General features: G+C 37.3%; 1 long non-coding RNA gene across 10 annotated transcripts; it reads right to left on the bottom strand.

Annotated features, from left to right (window-relative positions):
• Positions 1 to 2576: 2576 nt before the first annotated feature.
• On the bottom strand, positions 2577 to 5904 carry LOC145057465 (uncharacterized). 10 transcript variants are annotated; one of them, XR_013686081.1, is made up of 7 exons: positions 5487 to 5904; positions 4434 to 5122; positions 4268 to 4335; positions 3797 to 3930; positions 3331 to 3716; positions 2999 to 3209; positions 2577 to 2896 (listed from the first exon to the last, which is right to left on the bottom strand). It is a non-coding gene; the product is annotated as an uncharacterized LOC145057465 (long non-coding RNA). The 10 variants fall into 10 exon arrangements; XR_013686080.1 differs by having other exon boundaries at positions 3797 to 4335; positions 4434 to 4513; positions 4970 to 5122; XR_013686083.1 differs by having other exon boundaries at positions 3331 to 3407; positions 3482 to 3716; positions 3797 to 5122.
• Positions 5905 to 8786: the final 2882 nt, after the last annotated feature.

Below are 8786 nucleotides of genomic sequence, written 5' to 3'. Positions count from 1 at the left end.
GGGGAGAAATAAAGAAGCTAATCTCTTGGAATGAATTATCACTTTCAGTTTTAGATCCTCGTTCAAGTCAATGTGAACTTGAAGTGAAAAAGACAAAATATAGCAAATCAATTGCCAGATGCATTTACTGACCCTAAGAGAGTAACAAAGTCTCATTTACCAGCTGTAAATGCTTCTGTTAGAATTGATATCCCAGAAGGAAAAAATACAGCTACAAATGAATCAAAGGCACGCCTGAAGTGTGGAAGACCAACCGGTTCCAAAGATAAAAATCCTCGAAAACGAAAGGGAGCAAATATAATTGATGGTCCAAAAGAGAAAACATAATCTTTTGAAAAGATTAATGAAGCTCCAGAAGAGCCCAATGACATAACAAAAGAAACTGAGGTACCTGAAAATTATGAAAACGAAGAGATCTCAATAAATTATGTCATGACAGAAATAAGATGGAACCGAAATAAGATAGACGTCGACGATAATTTTTCATATCATGTTGCGTGCGAGATTATGGAAGAAACTGAGGATGTTGAACCTAAATCTATAGCTGAATGTAGAAATAGAAAAGATTGGCCAAAATGGAAAGATGCAATAAACAAAGAGCTTAATTCTCTTACTCAACAAAAAGTTTTTGGACCTGTAGTCCGTACACCAAACGGAGTAAGACCAGTGGGACACAAATGGGTATTTGTGCGCAAAAGAAACGAGAAGAATGAAGTTGTGAGATATAAAGCAAGACTTGTTGCACAAGGTTTTACCCAAAGGCCCGGAATTGATTATGAAGAAACATACTCTCCTGTGGTTGATGCAATTACATTCCGTTATCTAATAAGTCTGGAAACGTATGAAAAATTAGAGATGCGTCTGATGGATGTAGTTACCGCCTATTTATATGGTTCACTTGAGAATGATATTTATATGAAAATCCCAGAAGGGTTTAACGTGCCAGAAGCACAAACTCCTAATTCTCGTGAAGTATATTCGGTAAAATTAAATAAATCTTTGTATGGATTGAAACAATCTGGTCGTATGTGGTTCAATTGTTTAAGTACATTTCTTTTAAAAGAGGGCTATAAAAATGATCCATTAAGCCCATGTGTATTCATAAAAAAATCTGGATCAGAATTTGTGATAATTGCTGTTTACGTAGATGATTTGAACATAATTGGAACTCCTGGAGAATTGGAAAATGCCACTTCTTGTTTGAAAGAAAAATTCGAAATGAAAGATCTTGGTAAAACGAAATTTTGTTTGGGTCTTCAAATTGAGCACACCAAAAATGGAGTTTTTGTACATCAATCTAGTTATCTAGAAAAGGTGCTTAAAAGGTTTTATATGTATAACTCACATCCATTGAGTACCCCAATGGTAGTAAGGCATTTAGATGCCAAAAAGGACCAATTTCGGCCTTGTGAAAAACATGAAAAACTTCTTGGTCCCGAAGTACCATATCTTAGTGCTATTGGTGCATTAATGTATCTTGCTAATAATACGAGACCTGATATATCTTTTACTGTAAACTTATTAGCAAGATATAGTTCTTGCCCAATAAGAAGACATTGGAATGGAGTCAAACACATTCTTCGATATCTTCGAGGTACAATGGATATGGGCTTATATTATTCTAATTCATCAAATGCGGAGTTAATTGGTTATGCAGATGCTGGATATTTGTCTGATCCACACAAAGCTCGATCCCAAATAGGTTATTTATGCACTTGTGGAGGTACCGCAATTTCTTGGCGTTCTGTTAAACGAACTTTAGTTGCTTCTTCTTCTAACCATGCAGAGATTATAGCAATTCATGAGGCCAGCCGTGAATGTATTTGGTTAAGAAATTTAACTCATCATATTCGCGAGAGTTGTGGTCTAACTTGTAACAGGAATGTTCCAACCATACTATATGAATATAATGCGGCTTGTATAGCTCAATTCAAGGAAGGTTTTATCAAAGGAGACAGAACCAAACATATATCACGAAAGTTTTTTTTACTCATGATCTTCAAAAAGAGCGTGGCATCAACATCCAGAAAATTCAATCAAGTAACAACTTGGCAGATTTGTTCACTAAAGCGCTCCCTACATCCAAATTTGAAAACATGATACGAAATATTGGAATGCGATGCTTTAAGGAAATCAAGTGATGTGATGATCAGGGGGAGTTGGAAACATATTGTACTCTTTTCCTTAGCCATGTTTTTCCCACTGGGTTTTCTTAGCAAGGTTTTTAACGAGACAATTGTTCCAAATATCTATTATTAATCATGTACTCTTTTTCCTTAATAAATGGTTTTTCCCATGAGGTTTTACCTATTAAGGTTTTAACGAGGCATGATACAATCGTCATTCAAGGGGGAGTGTTACGAAATATTAGTTTGTGAATGACTATTGGATTCTCCATTTCTCCCATAACTCCTCATCATTATTTAGCATTAGTAACAACCATTTCAATGTGTTTTATGAATGTAATAATACACCATCATAAAGTGCATTCATATTATAGCTCATCTTTCATCTTATTTGGATAGTATAAATAGTGAGCCATATGTATTAGAAACTTGATGATTTCATCACAAGTATTGGAATAAAAGTTCTCTCTACTCTCATTTCTTTCTTTACCTCATATTTTATATTGTTATTTAATCATATTTTATAACATATTTCTTTTTTTGAACTTGTCTATTTTTGGGTACAAATGTTACATTTTTGTATAAAATATCTCAAAATGAATAGTCTGAGAATTGTTGTCGATAGTCGACTGAGGCCCCTACACGATGAAGGGCGGCTGGTGGGATGGCGTGCTCAAACGGTGTTGCCATCAAAATTTGGTGATACTGCTGATGCACCCCAAGGATTTGAGGTTGAAGAAGATGGCCTACTACCCCAGCTAAGGCAACCCCTGTTAGAGAAAACAACAGCAATGTAAGTAATTCGAAGGGTAAAAGTGGCATAGAGAATATTATAACAATTAACAATAGAATTATTATAAAGCAGTACTGACTTGGGAACAATATCAACATTTGGATCCAGACCATGATTGTCTAACCTTGAAATAGAAAGGAAAAAATTAGGTTATTATTATTTATTACATAGATTCAAAGATAGTTGACTATTCAGCAGTAAAAGCGTAGTTTTGGCTAGGTACATTCAGAGGTTTAGGAACCACAACTTTCCCCAAAACAGTCATGCCACCTCTTCTAGCAGAGGCTTACCTAAAACAGAGCACAATAGAAGATTAAGTACATGGATTTCATGCTGTTCATGAATGTAAAAGCAAAAAGAGGAAAATGGGAAGTAAATAACATTACAAAACTAAGACCAGTTGTCTTATACCTCCGCTCTCCAGCCAAGATACTCGATGTCATTGTTCAAATGCAGTCCCAAGGTCATCCAAGAAGTATCTGGAAGACCTACAGAGGAAAGAAACGCATTCCTTTTGTTTTAATTTTAGTTTTATTTTTGATAAAATACAACCTTTACCTACTTCATCGGAAATCGTTTATTTTTCGACCAATGACCTAACCTGTAGCCACCCATCAGTGTCATTTTTACAAAGAAATAAGAAAAAACTAATTGTGCATCTTCATTTTACCACAAATCCATAAAACATAAACCAAATATTTTCATTTAGAGGTATTCATATTTACCTGCATATATACTATCTTTTGCTGAATTAGGCTTTGGTTGTAGAACAATAGGGTTTGCAATAGGAGCTTCAACTGCAAGCAACATCAAAAACATTTAATAAAATAACAAAACTCATACCAAAAAGGAAAATATGCCGAAAATCATAATATACCAGGAAGCAATTTATTATATCCATTATGCCCCTATAATCAACATAGTCAAAGATAGGATAATAGAGGCAAGAATAAACCCAATGAATGGATTTCTGATTCTCTTGAACGATGAAGATGAGGCCAACATCAAGAACTGTTAAGATTTAAAGAATAGTAAAGTATTAAACCAAATAATAAAAGCATATATTCAAAAATAAAATATTTATGATTTGTTAGGTAAAATTTTCAATGGTTATTTGATTATATGGTTAAGCTGTCAAACCATATCCTACAATCGACTTTATACTTCAGTGCTCTTAATGCATAAAGGTTAATTTGCTTTTACAGAAAGCATGTAAATTACCATATTACCCACTCTTTAAATGCCTGAAGCAAAAAAAAATCACCAACAAAAAAAGGTAAATAAATACTATTAACAGTTAAAGTAATTATTTATTTATTTATTACTACCACACAATATTCAGTGTTACCTGGTGGTAAACAACCCCCATAAGGTCGAAAGTAACCTCAACACCCATACGAACCTGTAAACATAGCACTTTTTTCCAAGTTATAGCAAATGTATTAGTATTATTTATTTGTTTATTTTATAAATTCATCAAATTTAGTGGAAAAGTGATTGCTTATAATACATACCTGTAAATGTCTTTTAACATGATAAATTGACAAAATTTCAATGTTAATCAGCTTCAAAACTCCTTTTATTAGATGTTGGGCTACTCACAAGACAAAAAAATTGCAACAAAAGATCAGATTTCATTAAATGAAAGTTAAGGTTTTGCAGCATTTCACTTTGATAATTTTATGGAATCATAGCACTATCATTGACATACAAAACAATCATCCTTCCAAATATCCAATAATGCAATGGTTGTACTCTGTTTTGAGCACCAACAAACAAAATACATAATTAAATAAATAGGAGCACAAATAATAATAATAATAATATCAATATAAGGGCGGTATATAGTTTATTTCTATATCTCATATTTCTCTTTTTCTATGTGTATAATATCTTTTTTATACAAAATTGGTTTCAAATAAACCTCAATGTATATTTTCTCCATTTATGCAGCCCAAAAACATTAATTTTAAGATATTTTTCTATTTCATGTAAATTGGACAGATATTATTATGAATGCAATGATGTATTATTGTATCATGTATCTAACCTGTAAGCAATTTCATCTATCAAAGTTCTTCCAATACACGTGGAACCTACACTCAACATGGCCAAATTAGCAGGAGTTGTGGAGGTTGCAGCAGAATGAATCTTCAACCAATCTGGATTCCCAAATCCATTCACGTATCCATCCATGTGAAATCTGATTTCCAGTTCAAAAATTACTAAATTGTATCACATACAAAGCAAAAAGGCATCTAGTACATAGGTTTTCAATTAAAGTAATTTTGACAGAAATGACTTCAATTAGATGCGACTGAAACAAATCATTTGATTAGTCAGTTATTAAACAACAACTCCACTGGTAGCAAATGGATGTGCAACAACAAATCAAAATGTATGTGAAACCCATAATACATTTTATCAGCTTAATTCGAGCCAAAAAATGGGAAACCAAAAAGAAGAAAAGTCAATATGTTAAAAGCTCCAATCGATAAAAAGGGAGACAACTGGAACACAAAATCGATCTATGAACGCAAAAGGAGCAGAAATTGGTTTCAACTCACCGATTCAAAATTTAGGACCACAGAAGGAGATTCAGGTGTAGAAGTCGAAATGAGAAGAGTCTGAGGTGAAAAGTGGCGGAAGCGGCGACGACACACAGCCTTAGTGAAGCGATGACGGTGAGGTGCACCGGTATTGGAAGCTGGATCAAGGATGGTGATAGCAAGACAGCGGGAGGGGACGTCTGAGATGGGAGAAGAGGAGGCATGGGGGATGCGAGATACCAACAATATTCGAAAGAGGGAACTAAATCTAGTGAAGCCACCCTTCACCAAGCAAGAACGAAGACCAGAAGAGGAAAAATAAAATTTGATTCAGCATGTACCCCAGGCAGAAATTGAAAGCGGTGGAAGGAAAGTATGTGATTGGGCATGGGAGGCAGTCATAAGAGGAACCCTGAATGAAACGTGGAAAGTAAGAAGCTGGAACATCACACGTAGCAGGCACCGACCATGATCTCTCAATTAAATACTATATAAATTAAATTCAAAAACTAACAAAAGATAAAAAAAGAAAATTAAAAAAAACTTTTCGCCCAATGAATGGCAAGAACTGTTCAAGTGGTAGTTGTAAATTAGTATGTATATATAATGTCACCCGATTTAGATGTTGTGGCTAACTTTATGTAATCTTTTATGATAACTAGCTGGGGCACCCCGCTCTACGGGGTTTGGTTACGACCAAGGTTTTAGTCCTTTGGTTTTTGGTATGTAGTAGGAAGTAATATTTGTATTTTAACGGATATTTTATTTTGTAACATCATATATGGTAAATTTAGAGGATAAAATTAATTGAGTTGAAGGGACATAAATGAAGTAAACACATTCAGTGCGGTAAGCAAAACGTCATGAAGACAAATTCTAAACCAACCTTGTATGTAAATAGTTTCATCTCGTTACAAGGATTCATATTAATTAAAAAAAAAGTAGAATACATAATAATAGGAATATATTTAATTTTTTAAAAAAGAACGAAAAAATACATCCACATAGCAGCAACAATGGCTGGTTATACCCTTTGAACTATAACTATTTATTTTATTACTCTATATTACTTTCTAATTATTAAGTTAAACAAATTCATGATTTGTAATAAAAAGGGTTTAAACATAACTCATTGCAGCCTGATCTAGTTCTTGTTTTCTTACTTTGAAGCATTGGGTGACATTTTCTGATGTGATTCCCATTTGAGGGAACGAACAGGTCCATTCCTATAACTCACTGCAGCCTGATCTTGTTCTTGATGTTATCACATCAAGGAAACAGTCCATTCCCATATACAAACTGACCAAAATTACATTTACAAGTACAACTGTAATCGAGGCCGCACCGGCCAACAATCCATCTGGTCCACCCTCCAGGTCTAGCCATATACATCGATTCTACAGTGTGATTAGTCCGCCCGCACCAGGCCTTCAATCCACCTGGTCCACTCTCTGAGTCTACAGTATGACTGATCCGCCCGCACCAGGCCTTCAGTCGGTCCGGTCCACTCTCCGAGCCTCGGCACGTCTGGTCTGCCCTCTTGGGGCCTACAGCCTATCTGGACCGCTCGCTGGGCCTTCGGGATGACCGGTCCGCCCTGGGTATGTTGGCTTACAGCACAAAGCAGGTCCCGCCTCAACCCAAACCCAGTCCAAACAACCATGTGCACATAAACATTCAAACATATAACAATTCGCATTAAATCAAACCGATCTAGCAAATCACAAAGCATAACATCGTCCTAACCAGGATACCGACCTAACCGGTCACTAGCATAGCATCATCCTATATACCAGGATTCCGACCTTCACCAGGTCTCTAACATATATCATCCTAACTACCAGGATGCAACATAGCAAAGCAATAACATAACAACAATACCCGGATCACAATCCGATAAAGGGACAGCCTTGGTGCCGTAGACCCTGTTGATATAGTGAGGATAACTCACCTCGCAACTGCCGACTGAACAGATAAACCCAAGCTGCTCCGACCACTGATACGATCTGCACCACTAGCCAACCACCAAAACACTGAACTCAAAACAAATGCCAACAATTACCAAAATACCCCTGGAAATCAACTAGTCAACCCTTGGTCAAAGTCAAAGTCAAAGTCAACCCCTGACTGACTCTACTCGCCGAGTCAACCCGATGACTCGCCGAGTCCCCATGCACATAACTTCCCCAATCCGCGACTTAACTCGCCGAGTCACCCCGAGACTCGCCGAGTCCAACAACTCTGAGTCCTTTTACACTCGACTCACCGAGTCATCCCTTGACTCACCGATTCACAGCTCAACCAGAAGAAAGGTTAGGACCTCACGACCAGACTCGCCGAGTCCAATAACAGACTCGTCGAGTCCAAGGCTGTCTGCAACCAACTCGCCGAGTTGTTCTTCCAACTCGCCGAGTTCCTGACCATATTCATCCAACTCGCCGAGTCGTTCTTCCAACTCGTCGAGTTCCAGCCTATCTTCAAGCAACTCGCCGAGTACACCCTTGTGACTCGCCGAGTACCCCTAGATCTGAAACCATACAGAGGCTTTCCAATCCATGCAGAAGCTCTAAACCATAGATCTACTCTTCTACAAGCCATCCATCACGTAAAGTGGCAAACTTTACGTGGATCCAAAAAGATCTAGGCATTTTACACTCTAGGGCTAGGGTTTGGGACAAAAGGGCTTCACCAATGACTCAAAAATCGGGACTCAATGACATATAGGACCATCACAAGCTTAGATCTAAAGTAGCATCCTCAGATCCAAGCTTCTATCTCAATTTAGATGCCATATCAACCACCACACATGAACCCCATGAAGAAAAATCTTAAGGCAATGGTTCCTTACCCCTGTAATGAGCCCAACCAACTGTAGATTCCTGATCTCCCCAAGCTCTCTGATACAAGCCTCCAAATCTTCAAGCTTAAAGCACCAAAGATCCTTCTCCAAACTCTAATTCACTCAATAATGGGGTCTCCTCACGAATTTAGGGTTTCTGGAACTCAAGGAATGGTACAGAGGCTGGGGAAGAAGTGTTATGTTCTTTATATAGGGCTCATCCCCCAGAATTAGGGTTTTCTACACTCAGCACCAACTCGCCGAGTCCATCCATGATACTCGCCGAGTTGGTCACTTAACGCGCGACCAGAGTCGCGACCCTACTCGCCGAGTCCACTCATGGACTCGCCGAGTTGCCCTCTCACACTTACACTTTTAGCCCTTCAACTCTACTGTTGATATTCCGGGATGTTACAATTCTCCCCCACTTAAATTAGGCTTCGTCCTCGAAGCCTGCGGCAACACAACTCCAGAACTAC

The sequence above is a fragment of the Lactuca serriola genome, chromosome 6 (genome assembly GCF_051521515.1).
Source record: "Lactuca serriola cultivar US96UC23 chromosome 6, Lser_US96UC23_V15, whole genome shotgun sequence".
NCBI classification, from domain to species: domain Eukaryota; kingdom Viridiplantae; phylum Streptophyta; class Magnoliopsida; order Asterales; family Asteraceae; genus Lactuca; species Lactuca serriola.
Note: the sequence above shows the minus strand (reverse complement) of the source record. Positions and strands in the feature narration are given on the sequence as shown.